Source organism: Pleurodeles waltl, chromosome 12 (genome assembly GCF_031143425.1).
Source record: "Pleurodeles waltl isolate 20211129_DDA chromosome 12, aPleWal1.hap1.20221129, whole genome shotgun sequence".
Lineage (NCBI taxonomy): Eukaryota > Metazoa > Chordata > Amphibia > Caudata > Salamandridae > Pleurodeles > Pleurodeles waltl.
In genome coordinates, this window is record NC_090451.1 from 140,685,035 (window position 1) to 140,704,172 (window position 19,138).

A 19,138-nucleotide genomic window follows, 5' to 3' on the forward strand; every position below is an offset into this window, starting at 1 on the left:
CTGATGGAATATATTTCGATTGGTTTGATGTTTGCGTTGATAACACAAGTCAAGAGACAGCTGTATGTAATTTCATTGAAAACTTATTTCATGATATACCATTACTGAGAAACCATTTCACCTACACTGTTCGATGGACATTTTCAGAATGAATGGCATTTACCATTTCATAGAAGTAAATTCACAGAATGTCTTTTTGTTCAAATTTGGCTTTTGCATGCTTATGTTTTGTAAGGTGTAAATAGAATGTTTGCACGTCTTGGTTTCAGAAACTATTTTGTTGGAGTTATTTGTTTGAGTGCTTTACTTTAGAGGACCGTTTCAGATTTATATCTTTTACACTGTCAAACAATTACTTCAGATGCTTTTAATTCACTGACCTCTAGCACCAATAAACACCACCCAAACCTGCCCCTTACATCCCTAAACCATGAAAGTCCTTTCTGCACCTAAACTTCACCTATCCCAGAAACCTGAAAACCTCCCTCTACACCTAAACTACATGTATCCCTGACCCCTACATTCCTCCCATCCCTAAACCCTAAAAGCTATTCCAACCCTACAGTCCATCTATCCCTGGACCCTAAAACCCCCATCCCTAAACGCCACACCTCTTTTTATGCCCAACCCCATAAATCACTAACCCAAAAAAACCACAAACATACCTAAACCCCACCCATCTCTAAACCCTGACAAAAAAAACTCATCGCTCCTATCCACCATCCATACATGACCCTAAAAACCCCTTTCTGTATCAAAACTTCAAAAATCCCTGAATCCTTAAAAACCCTCACTACTCTAAGGTCTGCCCAACCCTGACCCCTAAAAACTCTTAACAACCCCAAACCCCTACCCATCACTGAACCTTAAAAACACTCACCATCCCTAAACTCTACCCATTTGTAAATCACAAAACCCTAAAAGCACTTTGCACCCCTTAACTTTGTTCATCTTGAACCCTAACATAAACCCTCATCATAGCTAAACTCAAACCATTCATGATATCTAAAAAAAAATATATATATATATCCCCACCCCTAAACTTTACCCATCCCTGAACCCTAAAACCCCTTTATGTGCCTGAATTGCACCCCTTCCTGGCCCATAAATCGCCTCAGCATCCCTAAACATTATTGAACCCTCAACCAATAGTACCCCTCACTAGTCCTAAACTTCACCCAAGTTTAAATTAATTTAGGAATTCCCCTTAAAATGTTTTCTTTAGTTTTCATTTTATTTGTAGGTCTTTTAAACTGTCTTTCCTTAAAATTGTTTTTCCATTATCTGGTTTTCTCCAGGGCAGTTTCTCAGTTTTCGTTTTCCTTTATTTACATACATCAAAAGAGAATGTAAAGTATTTTATAAGGGGGGGGTGCCTTGCCCACTAGAGAGAGAGTGAGATAGAGAGAAAGAGAAAATAAATATATATAAAAAATATGTATATCTTTGATGGCATGTGTAGCTGCAGATACACATGCTATGCATAGTCCTGCCATCTAGTGTTGGGCTCGGTGTGTTACAAGTTGTTTTTCTTTGAAGAAGTGTTTGAGTCACGGGATCAAGTGACTCCTCCTCTTCGGCTCCATTGCGCATGGGCATCGACTCCATGTTAGATTGTTTTCTTTCCGCCATTGGGTTCGGACGTGTTTCTTTTGGCTCCGGTAGTTTGAGTCGGAAAAGTTCTAAAAAAAAAAATCTCTAATTCGTCGGTATTGTTTCTATTGTGTATCATCTCTCATCAACACTTCGGTACCGTCAGATCCAACATCTTTACTCGCCCTTCGGGACACCCGTGCCCAACTCGGGCCTGGTCGGGCCGACCGCATGGAAGCCTCATGGACCAGACCCCATTTTGCTTCTGTCCTCGGTGCCACACCAAGTTTCCATATACAGACCAACATCTCGTCTGTACTCTCTGTCTCTCTCCAGACCATCGAGAGGATACTTGTGAGGCCTGCAGACCCTTCCATTCGAAGAAGACTCTACGAGACAGAAGAGCACGAAGGTTGGAAATGGCATCAAAAAGCACTCAACGTCTTGACGTAGAGGAAGAGGAGATCATGACCACCGCAATCTCCATCCGAGGGTCCGATTCCGAACAGGAGTCCGAGGAGGACTGACCAGTCACGACAGGACAGCATGTGAGTACGCCTGCCCCTGTGCAATCCAAGCCCAAACATAAGGCCCCGGGAACGCCACTGCCAGAAGGCCATGGCTCGACACGCAGAAAGCCCTCCTGTGACCAAGCAACAACTTCGGCACCGAGAAAGGCCACGCCACCGAAGCCTTCAGACTCGAGCCGAAGCACTGGCTCCGATACAGGCAAACACCGACCCTTCGAGTCAAACCTTGAAAATCGCTTTTCGGAGCTGAGGCCAACATCCACGCCCGGCCTTTCGATCCCGAGAAAATTGGCTTCAGAGCCGAAAAGACCCAGTTGCACAGAGGAGCATGAACTTTCGAAACAACTTAAAGAAAGCCATACATTTTCGGAGCAACTCACACAGATGGAGGACATTGATGAAAGACAGGCCAGAATTCACATTCATAAAGACACTGGCAAGATCATAACTGCACCTCCTCTGAAGCCTAAGAGGAAGCTGGCCTTTCAAGAACAATTGGACACTGAGCAGCCACCGGCTAAAGTGCCAAGACCTAAGCAAAGGTCTCCACCTCCATAAATTTTACCTCCTCAGTCTCCTCCTCATTCTCCTCACCCGCTTGTTTCTCCACCTACTACTCCTACACCTGCACAGTCTGCTATACATTCACAACAGGACAATGTGGATCCGTGGGATCTCTATGATCCAGATCCCATTCTGGATAACACCCCAGACTGCTATCCTTCCAAACCATCACCACCGGAAGATAGCACTGCATACACTCAAGTTCTGGCTAGGGCGGCATCATACCACAATGTCGCCATCCACACTGAGTCCTTTGAGGATGATTTTCCTTTTAATATATTATCCTACACACACACTACCTACCAGTCCCTTCCCATGCTTCCAGGCATGTTAAAGCACACACATCAAATAGTTCAAGAGCCAGTCAAAGCCAGGATCATCACTCCCAGAGTGGAGAAAAAATATAAACCACCTCCCTCTGACCCGGCATTCATTACTCAACAACTGCATCCTGATTCTGTAGTTGTACGTGCAGCTAGGAAAAGGGCCAACTCTGAGTCATCTGGTGATGCACCACCACCGGACAAGGAGAGCAGGAAATTTGACGCTGGTGGCAAAAGAGTAGCATCGCAAGCAGCCAGTCAATGGAGGATAGCCAACTCCCAAGCGCTCTTGGCTAGGTATGATAGGGCCCACTGTGACGAGATGAAAGATATCATCCAGCATCTCCCCAAAGACCAACAAAAAAGGGCATAGCAAATAGTCGAGGAAGGACAGGCTATTACTACCAACCAAATTAGATCAGCCCTAGATTCAGCAGACACAGCAGCTAGGACAATCAATACTTCTGTTACTATTCGGAGACACGCATGGATTCGGTCATCAGGGTTTAAGCCTGAAATTCAGCAGGCTGTCCTTAATACGCCATTCAATGAAAAACAGCTTTTTGGCCCTGAAGTTGATACGGCCATTGAAAAGATAAAAAAAAGGCTCAGACACCGCTAAAGCCATGGGTGCTCTGTATACCACGCGATACAGAGGTTCATTTTGAAAACCTCAATACAGGGGTGGTTTTAGAGTGCAAACACCTGAGGTATCCACCTCACAATCCCAATCATCTTACCAGCCTCAATACCAATGAGGTGAGTTTAGAGGAAAATATAAAGGCCAATTCCCCAGAGGTAGGGGAAAATATCAGCCAACAAAACAAGCCTCACAGTCAAAACAGTGACTCTCTCCATCTTTTCCCAAATCACACCTCACCTGTGGGAGGAAGACTACAGATGTTCCACAACAATTGGATACCCATTACAACAGACAACTGGGTAATGTCTATTATCTGCAATGGTTATTGCAGAGAATTGCCACAAATTCCCCCAGACATACCTCCAAAACCACACAAACTCTCCTCCCAACACATCTCCATGTTGCAAGAAGAAGTACAATCACTATTACTCAAACAAGCCATATAGCTTGTACCACAAAATCAGATAGGAACAGGGGTTTACTCCCTGTACTTCCTTATTCCCCAAAAAGATGGAACCTTGAGACCAATATTAGATCTCAGAACTCTCAATCTTTACATCCTATCAGAACATTTTCACATGGTAAAACTACAAGATGTAGTCCCACTGCTACAACAGCAAGATTTAATGGCAACATTAGACCTCAAGGATGCGGGGGCGTGGCTTCGGGCGTCAAGATGGCGGTCGCACTCTGAGAGTGCTCTGGACCCCTCTGTCATCCGCCCATAGTTAGCGCGGTCCAAGGGAGCTGAAAGACGCCGTTTCGGACACCCCTGTGACCCTGGGTCTCGCGGGGGTCGCGCACGGCGAAAAAAACGGAGATCCTGCATTTTATGCCCACGCGGAGATCAGGCCGATCCCGGGAAGGGAAAACAAGATGGCGACCGCGACACGCCCGGCTGGGCCGAGGCCAGGCCGATAGCTGAGCTGATGGCGTGTGCGGCAGGCTGAAAGAACGGAGAGAGTCCCTGGGGGGGGCCTGGACTGGGCCCCGGCGGCGGATCCCTGTGGCCGGATGGCCGAGGAAGAAGACACCGGGTGAGCGGCCCGCCCTGTGCACTGACCTGCGGGTGCAGGCCGGGAGGCCTGGACCCCCCACCCATCCTGCCTGGCCCGCGAGACGGAAGTGAAGCGGCCGGGCGAGGACAGGAAGACCGCCGCCGCCGCTGCTTGTTCCCCCCGCGGCCCCCTCCTGGTACGTAATAGGGGCTGGGGCCGCGCGGGGGTCGGGACTCGACTGGAGGTCGGGCGGGTCCGCCCGGGAGGACGAAGACACTACCCGGGGCCCAGGAGTGGAGGAGAAGGAAGGAGAGGGGGTCGACGAGTCGTGGAACCCCCCCCCCCCTGTCATTGCTACGGTGAAGGGGACAGGCAGTGGCCCACCTCCGGATCCCATTCAGATCTCCGTCCAGAGGGGGTTTGCCAAGGCCCACACCAAGAGCTGGTAGCAGACCAGGATCCGAGAAGTGGAAACACACACCCCAAAACAGTCTGAACTTTGAGGCCTCGACCTATAGACAATTGATCCTTGTCGAGACAGATCTGAGAAGTAGAGGCCAGCGTGTGGAGAAACGGGGCCCTTTACGGAAACACCAGATCCTGGGTGTGGTGAGACTTGAGCCCGGATCTATAGTGAGTCCCTTTCGCCTAGGCAGAGGGTGAGAGGAGGGGAGCTACCGGATGGGAGCCAACGACCAGGTCTTTCAACGGTACCGGCAAAAGATGCTTCCACAGGGCCCAAGAGAGAGTAAATTAGACCAGACGACGCCCCTGAGACAGTGACACCCCACCGTCCCTGCGCGGAGCAGCTCAGCGATACCTTCCCTGGTCCAAGACACCGGAAAACAAATTGAAAACCTGGGCTTGAAAACATAAATACGGGGAGTGTGACACACCCGGCCCCCACCCGGGCACCACGATGGGAAAAGACAAGGCGAACAAACAGCCTCCACCCTCCCAACAAAAAATCGATCAGTTCACCACGACGACGGGCCAGCGGGGAGGGGGAGACACAGCCAGCGGGGGTCCGACCCTGGACGGAGTGAGCGCCATTCTCCAAGCTATTCAATCATCGCAGGTAGCCGTAGAAACCAAGATCGGAGAAGTACGAGTGGATATGGGCCTCATCAGACAAGACCTTAGAAATGCAGTAAACCGAATCACTGAGGTGGAATCCCGAGTTTCCCAGAATGATACTGATTTGTCTGACCTCAAAATCAAAGTGGCCCAACTGCAGACCCGAACCAACGAGCTTCACCGCCGTGCAGAGGATGCTGAAAACCGGGCAAGACGCAACAACTTACGCTTTATCGGCTTCCCCGAGGGTATAGAAGATGACAAGGCCTCCGAGTTCCTAGAGAGATGGATCAAAACGTGGATGCCGGACCAATCCCTCTCGCCCCTGTTCGCAGTTGAACGAGCCCACAGGGCACTCGCACCTCGCCCCCCTCCGCGCGGCCCGAAGCGCCCAATGATCGTGCGATTTCTTAATTTTAAAGACAGAGACAACATCCTTAAAGAAGCGAGGAGGTTGGAAGATCTTTAATGGGAAAATCACAAAATCCAAATTTTTCTGGACTACACCAGAGAGGTCCAAACCCGCCGCAGGTCGTATGAGCAGGTTAAGCAAAAACTCAGGGCAATGCAACTTTCGTACATGCTCCTCTTCCCTGCTCGCCTCAAAGTTCTCATGGCTGGGAAAGCATACTTCTTCGAATCACCCGAGGAGGCGTGGGACTGGCTGACGGAGGAGGGCATCGGGGCCCGGAGGGGTCCCCCGGGGGCTGCCGGGAAAACCCCTTGTATCGTACCCCCCTCTTCAGAGGGGCCCCGGAGGAGCAGGCGACGCACCAGATCTCGGAGAGGTAGGCGGAAAGACCTGAACACTCCTGCGGACGGTGAGACGGCCCAAGACTCAGACTCACAGACTGAGATCACAGCAGACGCTCTTCCGGGGCCTCAGACACCGGCCCTAGCGACAGAAGATGGTCGCCTGAGTCAATCTCTGGTGCTCGGCTGACAAGTCGTGTGCGGCCCCCTCGTTGGACGCGGGAAGAGACTGGCCGCGCCTGATGTGCTCGGGCAGGCCCCGGTGGGACTGCCGTTGACGACACCGGAGACCTTCTAAAGTATGGTGTTGAATGCTCGTTTTGCGACCGCTAATTGCAATTGATCCGAAAGAAAGGAGGGGTCCACCACTCCACCCCAACGACAGCAATGCTGGCTGTCTGGTTTTGGTTGAGTTTTTGGGCGACAGATGCTTCCGGGGTGGGAGTATGGGGAGGGGGGAGTTTCAGGGGGGGGGGGGGGGGGAGTTTGAGTTGGGTTTAAAGGGCTACGAGTTAGTCAGCCTGGTTTGTAACTTTAAGATTTCGCCAAATTGTTTGAAATGGTCGTCCCTGGGTTTACACCCGCACACTAAATCTTGCGTAACACCTACACGCCTCACGCTTGGCCCTCGATGACCCAAGTCCTTTCCTGGAATGTAAATAGCCTATTAGACAAGATCAAGAGATCAGCAGTATTCCAGACTCTCCGTAGATATTCCCCCTCCTAGGATCCAGATGCCCTATGCTCGCGCGAGGAGGATATGATAGAGTATACCACGCAGGGTTCTCCAGAGGCTCTAGAGGGGTGGCTATCCTACTACACCGATCTTTACCCATGGTGATCACAGCCACGCAGTCCGACCCACAGGGTAGATTCGTAGTAGTCACAGGGACTCTTCAGGGGCACCCATTAAAACTTGTATGTGCCTACGCCCCTCCAGCGGGGCTTGACACCTTCCTACTTTCGCTCCACCGAGTGACCTCAGGACTTCCCCAAGGGACCACCCTACTGGGAGACGACTTCAATGCGGTCCTTGACCCTACTCTGGACATATCTGGGGAAATCACCACCAATAGATCTCAGAGGGCTTCAGCCCTAAGCAATTGGGTGGAAAGCCTCGGCCTGTGTGAGGTGTGGCGCACCTGGCACCCCAGAGAGCGCCAGTACACACACACGTCCGCGGCCCACCAGACACAATCCAGAATAGACCTTGTGTTTATGCCCGCTCTGGACTTCTTAAACATCACCGGGGCAGAGATTCTCCCCCGAGGGGTCTCGGACCATGCGCCAATACGTATCTGACTAGGCGGAGTAGACCCCACCAAGCGGCCTATGTGGCGCCTGAACGCTTGGCACCTGCAGGATAAAGATTACACGCAGGAGCTCAGGAATCACCTCAGTCAATATTTTGAACTTAACGTAGGTTCGGTTCAATCCCCGGGAATAATATGGGCCGCTTGTAAGGCTACTCTTAGAGGGCACGCCAAACACATTCTTCGGTCCCGTGAGCGAGACCAGAACTCCCAGATCTCTGTAATGGAAACCGAGGCCCTAAGACTGGAACGCCAGCATGTAAACTCGGCTTCGGCCTCTACCATGAGGCGACTGACTAGGGTGAGAGAGGATATCAAACATATGATGCTGGAGTCGGCCAAACACATGTGGAGAGCTTCAGCAGCCCGAATATATGGATGGGGGGATAAAAACGGGAAACTGCTGCACTGGCTAGCCACCCGCCCCATGGCTGACAGAATTATACCCGAGATCCTAGAGGACTCGGGCTCCCTTGTTAAAACATCTGCAGAAATTTCACATAGTTTCGCCTCCTTCTATATGCCAAGCACCCACGCCCCCCCATTGAGAGAGAGACCCCACTACTAAACGATATTACCCTTCCGAGGGTGTCCCCAGAGGCGAGAAATAGATTGGAGAAGGCCATTACCCTTGCAGAGATTGGCAGTGCAATATCCAGCCTGGCAACGGGCAAAACCCCAGGCCCGGACGGCTTCCCAGCAGAACTATATAGTAAATGCTGGGACATCCTGGGTCCCCACCTACTTAACATGTACCACGAAGCTGAAAACCAAGGCCGCTTCCCCACTGAGATTGACCAAGCGACAATTGTGGTGATCCCCAAAACCCAGCCCCCTTCACGACACTGCTCAGCGTACCGGCCCATCTCGCTCCTAAATGTCGAATTTAAGGTACTATCCTCGTTCCTTGCCTCCAGACTAAAGGAGGTAATGCCCACTCTGGTTCACCCTGACCAATGTGGCTTCATGCCTACCCGTAGTACCAGGCACTGCATCAGGCGGTTACATCTGGCTTTGGCACACCGCAAAACTCTGTCACACAAATACTTGGCACTACTTCTACTTGATTTTGAAAAGGCCTTTGATACGGTGGATTGGTCTTACCTCGAACAGGTCCTGCATAAAAATGGGCTCGGACCGAAATTCAGAGGATTAGTGAAACTCCTATACTCTAATCCGACTGCCCGAGTCCGGGTGAACGGAGTAGTCTCCGACCCGTTCCCCATTGGCCGTGGAACGCGACAGGGATGCCCGCTATCCCCTCTACTTTTTGCGCTAGTAATAGAACCCTTGGCGATACTACTGAGAAGCGACCCATTGATTGAGGACTGGCACTGGCCCATCGGTTCGGAAGACCGAGTGGCATTGTACGCAGACGATGTTCTCCTGTATATCTGCAACCCACCCAAAAGCGGCCCACGCGTCCTAGAAATCCTGAGACTTTTCGCAGAAGCCTCAGGACTGATCCTGAACCCAGCCAAGTCCCTGCTAGTCCCCCTACACCGCTCTCGCGACTGTATAGACTGGCAACGAAACATCCCAGTTCAGAGAAACAGCTTCAAATACCTAGGAATACATATCTCACTTCTTCCCGAGTTAGCGTGGGAACTTAATATCACGCCACTAACAAAGAAAATCAAGCTCGACCTCCTGCGCTGGAAGGTGCTCCCCCTGAATCTACTTGGCAGAATAGCGCTGTACAAGATGATGATCCTCCCCAGGCTCCTATACCTCCTACAGAACTTCCCACTTCCCGTCCCCACGAAATGGTTCAGAGAGATGGATTCCTTAGCGCGCCAATTCATATGGGGCGGAACTCGCGCACGATTGTCACTTAAAACATGTCAGAGGGACATATACGAGGGGGGCTTAGGCATGTCTAATATCCAATACTACTATCTAGCGATGCATACACTTGTAATTAATGACTGGGTGGTAGGTGGTTGGTCAGACCCCCGCATACAAACTAGAACTACAAACAATGGGCTACCCACAGATCTTCGGCACCCTTTATGGGAATCCGATCCCTCGAGATACCCCAGATGTAACCAAAGTGGTACTACAGGGATGGCGGACGGCTCAGAAAGTGACGGGGTGGTGGGGACGCCTTACCCAACAGACCCCGCTATGGCACGGGAGGCAACTGGAACATGTGGCAGGCCTGGAGGGCCTTCAGACCTGGGACAACATAGGTATCTCCACTCTGGGTGATATCTGGGAAGGGTCACATATGCGGTCCTTTCATGACCTCCAGAAACAATACGCCTTGAACAAGACACAGTTCTACCGATATCTTCAGTTGCGCCATGCCCTACTAGTCCACGTACAGACTGGAGACATCATCCCCGAGCATAGCCCCATGGAAGCCAAGGCTCTGATGGGAAACCTGGGCAGAGGAGGGGTTTCCCAGATATATCGCACCCTAACTACCGTCGCGGCGGGCCCCCTGGGAGGACTTCGCAAGAGGTGGGAGGATTGGGTGGGTCCCATGGAGGACATGGATTGGACAGAAGCACTGATGGCCCCGCGCTCTCTTACAATGGCCACTCGCCTCCGATTAATACAAACCTACTTTCTGCATGCCGCATATCTCACGCCCGACAAACTACACAGAGCGGGCCTCCGCTCCTCGGCGGAATGCACACGTTGTGGGAGCCCCACAGCTGACTTCTTCCACATGGTATGGGCATGCCCGATAATAGCGGCCTATTGGGGTGCGGTTGTGCAGGAGATTTCTGGGGTCTTACAAGAGGAGGTGGAGAGGTTGCCAGTGCCCCTCCTCCTGGGGGTCATGGGTGACATTGGGCTGCGAAGATCAGACCGGACCTTTTTAGGGGTGGCATGGCTGGTGGCCAAGAGGGATATAATGACAGAATGGAAGGCAAAGAATGCGCCGACACTGATTAAGTGGAGACGGGGGTGGATTGGTGTGCGCAGCGTGAGAAACTTATATATGAGGCCAGAGGTTGCTTAAATAAGCATAACAAGATATGGGGGAGGTGGGAGGGCACGGCAGGCTTTTAGGTTTAAAGATTGTATATTGTATGTATCAACAAGGTGTGGGGGGGACCTAGGACTCGACCATTATTATTTAAATGCCTGTTGGCATCATGTTGATTTGTATTTATTACTGTTTTCATGCAAAATCAATAAAAATTTCTTTATAAAAAAAAAAAAAGACCTCAAGGATGCATATTTTCACATACCCATCAATCCAGCGCACAGAAAATATCTCAGGCTTGTAATACAGGGAGAACATTACCAGTTCAAAGTGTTACCCTTTGGGATAGCAACAGCTCCCAGAGTATTTACAAAATGCCTGGTGGTAGTTGCGGCCTTCCTAAGAAGGCAACACATTCATGTCTTCCCATATTTGGACGATTGGCTAATAAAATCCAACAGTCGTGCACAGTGTCAAAACCATACACATTATGTAATACAAATCCTACACACTCTAGGGTTCTCTGTAAACTACCAAAAATCCCACCTGCGCAAATTCAACAGTATTTAGGTGCCACACTATAATGCAAACAGCACTTGCAAGCCCAAGTCTATAAAGAGTGCAAGCATTCCACAATGTATTAGCACAAATTCACTCAAACCAACAGTACACAGTCAAATTTGGAATTAAACTGTTGGGCATGTTGGCAGCATGCCTCGCCATTGTCCCAAATGCAAGATTAAACATGCAGCCTTTACAACAGTGCCTTGCAAAACAATGGTCGCAGGCACACAGTTAACTTCAAGATCTAGTGTTGATAGACCGCCAAACACGCATATCACTTCAGTGGTGGAATTCCACAAATCTAAACAAAGGGCAGCCATTTCAAGACCCTGTTTCTCAGACCATACTTACAACAGATGCATCAATGATTGGGTGGGGAGCACACCTCAACAATCACAACATTCAAGGACAATGGGACACCAATCACAAACAACTTCACATAAATCACCTAGAATTGCTAGCCGTATACCTAGCACTGAGAGCCTTTCAGCCTCTTCTCATTCACAAACACATTCTTATCAAGATAGACAACATGACTACAATGTATTACCTAAACAAACAAGGAGGGACCCACTCATCACAACTGTCCCTTCTAGCACAAAAGATTTGGCATTGGGCAATACACAACAACATTCACCTGGTAGCACAATACAGTCCAGGGATACACAACCAATTGGCAGATGTTCTCAGCCGAGATTATCAACAAACACACGAGTGGGAAATTCATCCCCAAGTGCTTCAGACATACTTTCATCACTGGGGGACACCAGACATAGACCTGTTCGCCACCAGTGAAAACGCAAAATGATGAAACTTCGCATCCAGGTTCCCACACTCTCTATCCAAGGGCAATGCTCTATGGATCAACTGGTCAAGGATATTTGCTTACGCTTCCCTTGGTCCTCCCCCCCCCCCCTTTTCCCACTCATTCCATTTCTAGTTAACAAACTGCGTCAAAGCAAACTCAAACTTATAGCACCAACGTGGGCATGTCAACCCTGGTACACAACACTGTTAGATCTGTCAGTGGTACCACACATCAAACTCCCCAACAGACCAGATCTGTTAACGCAAAACAAGCAACTGATCAGGCATCCAGATCCCAAATTCTCAATCTAGCGATTTGCTCCTGAAGTCTTAGAGTTTGGATACCTATATATTCCAACAGAATGTATGGAAGTAATTAAACAAGCAAGAAAACCCACTACCAGGCAGTGTTATGCGAACAAATGGAAAAGGTTTGTGTTTTACTGTCAATCTAAGCAGATTGCTCCTCTGTCAGCGTCAATACAAGACATTGTAGGTTACTTGCTTCATCTGCAAAAAGCAAATCTAGCCTTCTAGTACATCAAAATACATCTCACTGCTATTTCAACCTATTTTGCAAAATATACAACTCACCTCTCTATTTAGGGTCCCTGTTATCAAAGCCTTTATGGAAGGACTAAACGCATCATACCACCAAGAACACCCCCAGTGCCTTCATGGAATCTAAATATTGTACTCACACGACTCATGGGTCCACCATTTGAACCTATGCATTCATGTCAGATTCAATACCTAACATGGAAAGTTGCATTCCTAGTTGCAATTACTGCATTAAGAAGAGTTAGTGAAATCCAAGCTTTCACTATTCAAGAACCATTCATACAAGTACACAAACATAAAGTGGTACCTTGAACAAACCCAAATTTCTACCAAAGGTGATATCACCGTTTCATATCAAACAGTGGAACTCCCACTCTTCTTCCCACAGCAGACTCTGTAGCAGAAAGAGCGCTGCATACATTGGACATTAAAAGAGCTATAATGTATTACATTGATAGAAATAAATCATTTAGGAAAACCAAACAGTTATTTGTGGCATTCCAGAAACCACATACTGGTAACCCTATCTCAAAGCAAGGACTAGCTAGATGGATAGTAAAATGCATCCAAAGATGTTACCTAAAAGCCAGCTATTAGTAACACCAAAAGCACATTCCTCCAGGAAAAAAGAGGCAACAGTGTTTTTCTTATTTTTTTTTTATTTAGGAAATATACCAATGACAGAAATCTGTAAAGCAGCCACTTGGTCAACACCCCCATACATTTACCAAGCATTACTGTGTAGATCTGTTAGCAACACAACAGGCCACAGTAGGACAGGCTGTACTAAGAACACTATTTCAAACAACTTCAACTCCTACAGGCTGACCACCGCTTATGGGAGGTAAAACTGCTTTGTAATCTATGCATAGCATGTGTATCTGCAGCTACACGTCATCGAACGGAAGATGTCACTTACCAGTGTACATCTGTTCGTGGCATGTTCTGCTGCAGATTCACATGCGCCCTCCCCGGGAGCATGTAGCCATTTAAGGTAAAACATTCATTTGTACATATGTATATATATCTTTATTCTATTTGCATGAACATCTCTTTTCTTTATACTCTATCACTCCTACCTTACCCTCTGCTGGAAAACAATCTAACATGGAGTCGATGCCCATGCGCAATGGAGCCGAAGAGGAGGAGTCACTCGATCCCGTGACTCGAAAACACTTCTTTGAAGAAAAACAACTTGTAACACTCCAAGCCCAAGACTAGATGGCAGGACTATGCATAGCATGTGAATCTGCAGCCAAACATGCCACGAACAGATGGGTAAGTGACATTTTCCATATATATATTTATATTTAGTTACTCCTTGTGGATGATGCGTGCCCCAGTGCCACACACTGCTAATACTGTATCCTGGCCTTTATGTGCCAACAAAGTCCCAACCTGCATAGATTTATTAGTAAAGGGGTTCACTTCCAAAACAAAAACTGAAAAACATGATGCCAAAACTGAAGTGTTTTGTAGTTTCTTTTAAAAAATAGTTGAAAAAACACAAACAAATTCGCAACAGTGAAGTTGTGTGAATTGTGAATCGGTATGGGTTACTTAGTTAAACCTCCTTTTGGGAAGCAGATTGATGGGGCTCGTCCAGGAGAAAATGACACCCAGCTGCAGAATCATCGTGGAACCACTAACCTGATAGCAGTTTGAAAGAGGATTGTAGCCACATTACCAAAATAAGTCTCATCACAGACGTCCTCTCCAACACCTGAACTATGGAACAACATGCACCAGGGACGTGCAAGCTTCTCTAATATTTGGACTTCACCCAAAGTGGAGGTCTTTTTGGTTTGACTAAGGGCGGATGAAGACAGAGAATCCTTTCAGTTCACTTTTGTTATTAGGGCTCCAACCTTCCCAACCAAGATCTTCCAAATGCAGAATAACTAAATCATATTCACTTTGAACATTCAGCAAGTCCCCTGGCCTCCCGAGAAGTCTGTCTCGCACTTCAGCTCATAAGAATGCTTAGCACCTTATGGGAAGAAAGATCCTGGTACACATGCGTGGAGATGTAGCTATTGTAAACATACTAAGTGGGCTACTTGGCATTGGCAGTACAGATGTTGCAGAGCCAGCTGTGTGTAGCCTCAAGGGTGCCCCGCCTCCCAGCACACTGCTAGTTTTGTCAAGTTTCATCCCTTCCTAAACATCACCTACTTTCAGCAGAACTCTTCCTTGCTGAACACACAAGAGATATGAGAGAAGGAGCCCTGTGCTTTCTGTGCCCAAAGGCTGACCGGAGAAGACGTTTCCACCTCCTTGCTTCTTGGCTTCCAAATATCTTCCACATAACCTTCAACAGTGCATGCAATCCTTCAGTGAATCCATGGATCCTGGGGTGGAGTGTGCATGGAATGGTTATGTCATAGCATTGCAGAGAGAGCACAGGAGGTGTCAAAGGAATAGAGGAATCTGATTTCTTGTTAAGGTAAGAAATTTCATGAATGACAATCGCGTGCCTCTTTGACATCTTATACACTTTGCAGTGTAGATGTACTGCTTGCAACTGAGATTCAGAAATAGTTCTCTCAAGCCCTCAAAACCCAAGAGACCACTCGATGTTCTAAAACACATTCATTATGATCTACTGGCCTGCTAGCATTCCAGGCATAACCAAGAGTACTTGGAGGTTCTTATTATAGAAAAGTTTAATTCTCAATAAATTTGGAGCCAAGTCTATTGTAAATGTAGATTTTTCTAGTAATTTATGACAAAGTCTTAATTTTATTAAAGACAGGGAGGCAAGTATTATGCTTCTCTAACTTGCTTTATTCACAATAGCAGCAGTCAAGAAGCTACAATTCCCATGATGCTAAGGGTAACAGAAAGCCAATGGGAATAAAAAACGTATCGGGTAAAACACCAATAGGAACTAGGAACATAGTATAATCGCCATACTTGACTGCAACCAGCTCTCTTTCTTGATGCGAGAAGGTTAGTCAGTGTGAGGAAACAAAGGAAAAATAGCTAAAACAATGGCAACTGCCAACAGTCAAGAGCAATGTTCTTCCAAAAAGTTAATCCAAGACTGGTAGAGAGGAGGAATCCAACACTCGGGAAGTGACTGATGGTGGCATCGAGATGGAACACTGGACGAAGTTGTTGAAGATGAAATTCTCGTCTGACATTCACGATGAGTTTTGAGGTTCAGAAGACGAAGCTGTTAGGGAGGGAAAAAGAATCGACAAAACAAGCGTTCTAGAGAATCAGTGCTGGAATAATACTCACCTTGTGTCTTTAATAAAATTAAGACTTTCCGTCATAAATTACTTGGAAAATCTACATTTTATGGCAAGACCGTAGGCTCTCATTATGCTTGTTTAAAGCATGTTAATTATTTCAGAAGTTGATGTATGAACTTGTTAACAATAAAATGTTCTAAAGACACTGCCATTGGACCAATCAGCTGATCTCCGAATGTCCTCTAGTCTAGAACCCACCCAAAAAGCTTTGGAAGCCATAGCTCCTCTAGAGGAGTGAGCACCAAAAACAGAGGTGTCTATACCTGCCAGGAACATTACCCAATGAACCCATCTGGCTAGAGTAGCCGAAGAAACGGGTTTGGGAAAAGAAAAAGGAGCTGGGAACAAGAGGACGTTCTGAGATTGGCTGTGCGATCTTCATAAGCCTTGAGACATTGACCTACGCACAATTTAGGTTGGTTGGGAAAATACAGATAAAACACTGAGCGTAAATTAGTTTTGGTACGTTTGTTGATGGAGAACAAAACTCCTGTAGGGGAAAATTGACAAGAGGAAATATCCAAGGCTCTCACATCTGATAAACGTTTGATAGAAACTAAGTAGAGTATCATAGTGAGTTTAGCTGAAAGCATTTTTAATGATTAGTCTGTATTATCTTGCCAGGAAAGAAACCGATTCAAAACAACATTAACATACCATAACTTTGAGTACTTGGGTAAAGGAAGAAAGGAAAACTTCACTCCCTTTAAAAGACGACAGAGCAGGGGGTGTTCTCCCACAGGTTTTCCGTTGGCGTAAGCATGTTGCATGGAAATAGCCGATCTATACAGGTTGATTGTTCTGTAGGACTTACCTCCATTGGCTTGGGCGGCTAGACAATCGATTATGAAGATTATATCGGCTGAAAATGGATTGAGGTCCCTTCCCACACACCAGCTTGTCCAAAGAGACCAGGCGGAACTGTAAGCTTTCCTGGTGCCCAGAGCCCAGGCTTTGTTAATAAAGTCTGAAGCTTCTGCTGAAATAAGAATGGAAGATCGGGAAGGCCCGATACTTTCCAGGCCGAAAGAGTGAGAGTGTTGTTGAGTAAGAGGGGGTGCAGATGACCCAGAGGGTTCCTGATCAAGGAAGGAAAAGTTGGAAGGAGGACTGGGGAGTCGATCGCCAGTTCCAAGAGAGGGGGAAACCAAACGTGGGATTGCCAGAAGGGAACCACAATTATTAGCATTGCCCTCTGACCTGAGCGAGGACACGGGTAATCATGATAAACAGAGGGAAGGTGTAACTGAGAGAAGAGGACCAGTCCTGTAGAAAAGCATCTGAGGCTAGTGCTGAAGGATATGGTCGCCAGCAGAAGAACAGGGGTAATTGTGTGTTCAGACAGGAGGCAAACAATCTATCATGAAAGGTCCACACTTGTGGAGGAGAGATTGGAAAACAGAGGAGTGAAGGTTCCAGTCGCTGGCATCTCTGAGGAGGAGAGAGTGCCAGTCTGCAGTCTCGTTGAGGGAACCTGGAAGGTATTCTGCAGTGAGAGAGATTTTGTTGTGAAGACAATACTCCCATAGGCTTTTTGCTAAATCCGCTAAGGGCTTTGACCTGGTACCCCCTAAATGGTTTATGTAGTGGACAGCTGATACATTGTCCATACGGAGGAGGATGGTACATTGCACCTTGTCTTTTGCTAGGCTTTTGATTGCAAAGGAGCCCGCAAGCATCTCTAAATAATTGATATGCAATTCGGACTCCTCTGAAGACCAGGAACCGCCAATCGAGATTGGACCACAACGGGCGCCCCAACCCGCTAGGCTTGCATCTGATTCTAACACATGATCTGGGGCTGAGGCAAAGATAGTTCAGCCGTTCCAGCCATCTAAATGGTCTATCCACCATTGAAGCTCTGAACGAGACTCCTGGTCGAGAATGATTGTTTCCGAATACGAAAGGCCTTTTCTGAGAGGATGAATTGTTTATCTTTGAAGAGCCCGGTAATGAAGGGGACCGGGAAAGATGGCCTGGTTTGAGGAGGAAAGGAGACCCACTATTCTGGCTAGGTATCTGAGAGAAATTTGGGAACTGTGGAGACTCTTTAGAATTTCTGATTTTATAGATTTGACTTTTTGTTGAGGGAGATGTAGGGTAGCAGAAGAAGAATCTATTACGAACCCCAAGAATTCTATTCTTTGGGAAGGGATAGTAATAGATTTTTCCTTGTTGATGAGGAAACCTAGTTGGGACAGGAGAAAACACGTGGTTTGGAGATGAGACTAGAGAGAGAGAGAGACGGTTCTGGTGCATAAGGAGGATGTCGTCCAGATGGATTAAAAGCCTGATGCCTCCAGATCTGAGATGAGCCGTTACCGGTTTCATTAACTTTGTGAAGCACCAGGGTGCTGACGAAAGGCTGAACGGAAGGGAAGAAAACTGGTAAGTTTGTCCGAGCCACTGGAATTGGAGGAATTTTCTGTGGTCCACATGGTTAGGAACGGAAAGATATGCGTCTTGAAGATCCAGGCAAACCATGTAATCTGAAGGAAGAATATCTCTTAAATGGACTATAGTTTCCATTTTGAAGTATCTGTATACAGCCAAGTGATTGAAAAAGCTCTGAGGCTGATGACCGGTCTTAATGTTTTGTTTTTCTTTTGAACTAGAAAGAGAGTACTTTGAAAACCTGAGGGATCCGGGAGGGAAAGTTGGATGGCTTGTTTCAAAAGAAGGGAATGAATCTCTTCTGAGATGAGAGAAGACATTTCTGCAGAAAAACATAGAGGAGGGGGAGGGTATGTCTGCCGAGGGGTTGAGTAGAGTTCTATTGAATAACGTTGAATTGTATTGAGGACCCATGGATCTGTTGTTATGGTGTGCCATTTTCCTGCAAACAACTGAAGGCGACCCCCTACTGGAGGAGGGCCAGAAATGGGGCATAGCTTGTGGGGTGTTGTGTCTGAATCCACATTGACCTCGACCCCGGTAGCCTCTGCCTCTTTGGGGGTAGAACTGAGGTTTGAATGACTATGTGCCATATGAGGAGTTGAAGGGGCCTCTGAGTCCTTGCAACCGAAAGGAACGGCCGAGAGAGCGGCTCCTGTCTGTACCGGCCCTTGCAAAAACCTGTTGGGTAAAAACTTTTTTTTTTGATGGATTGCTGGGCTTTGTCGATGGAGGCAAAGGTAGAGACAAATTTGCCTAGGTCTTTAATGAATGAGCATCCGAAAAGGAATCCGTCCGCCTTGATACCTGGATCCCA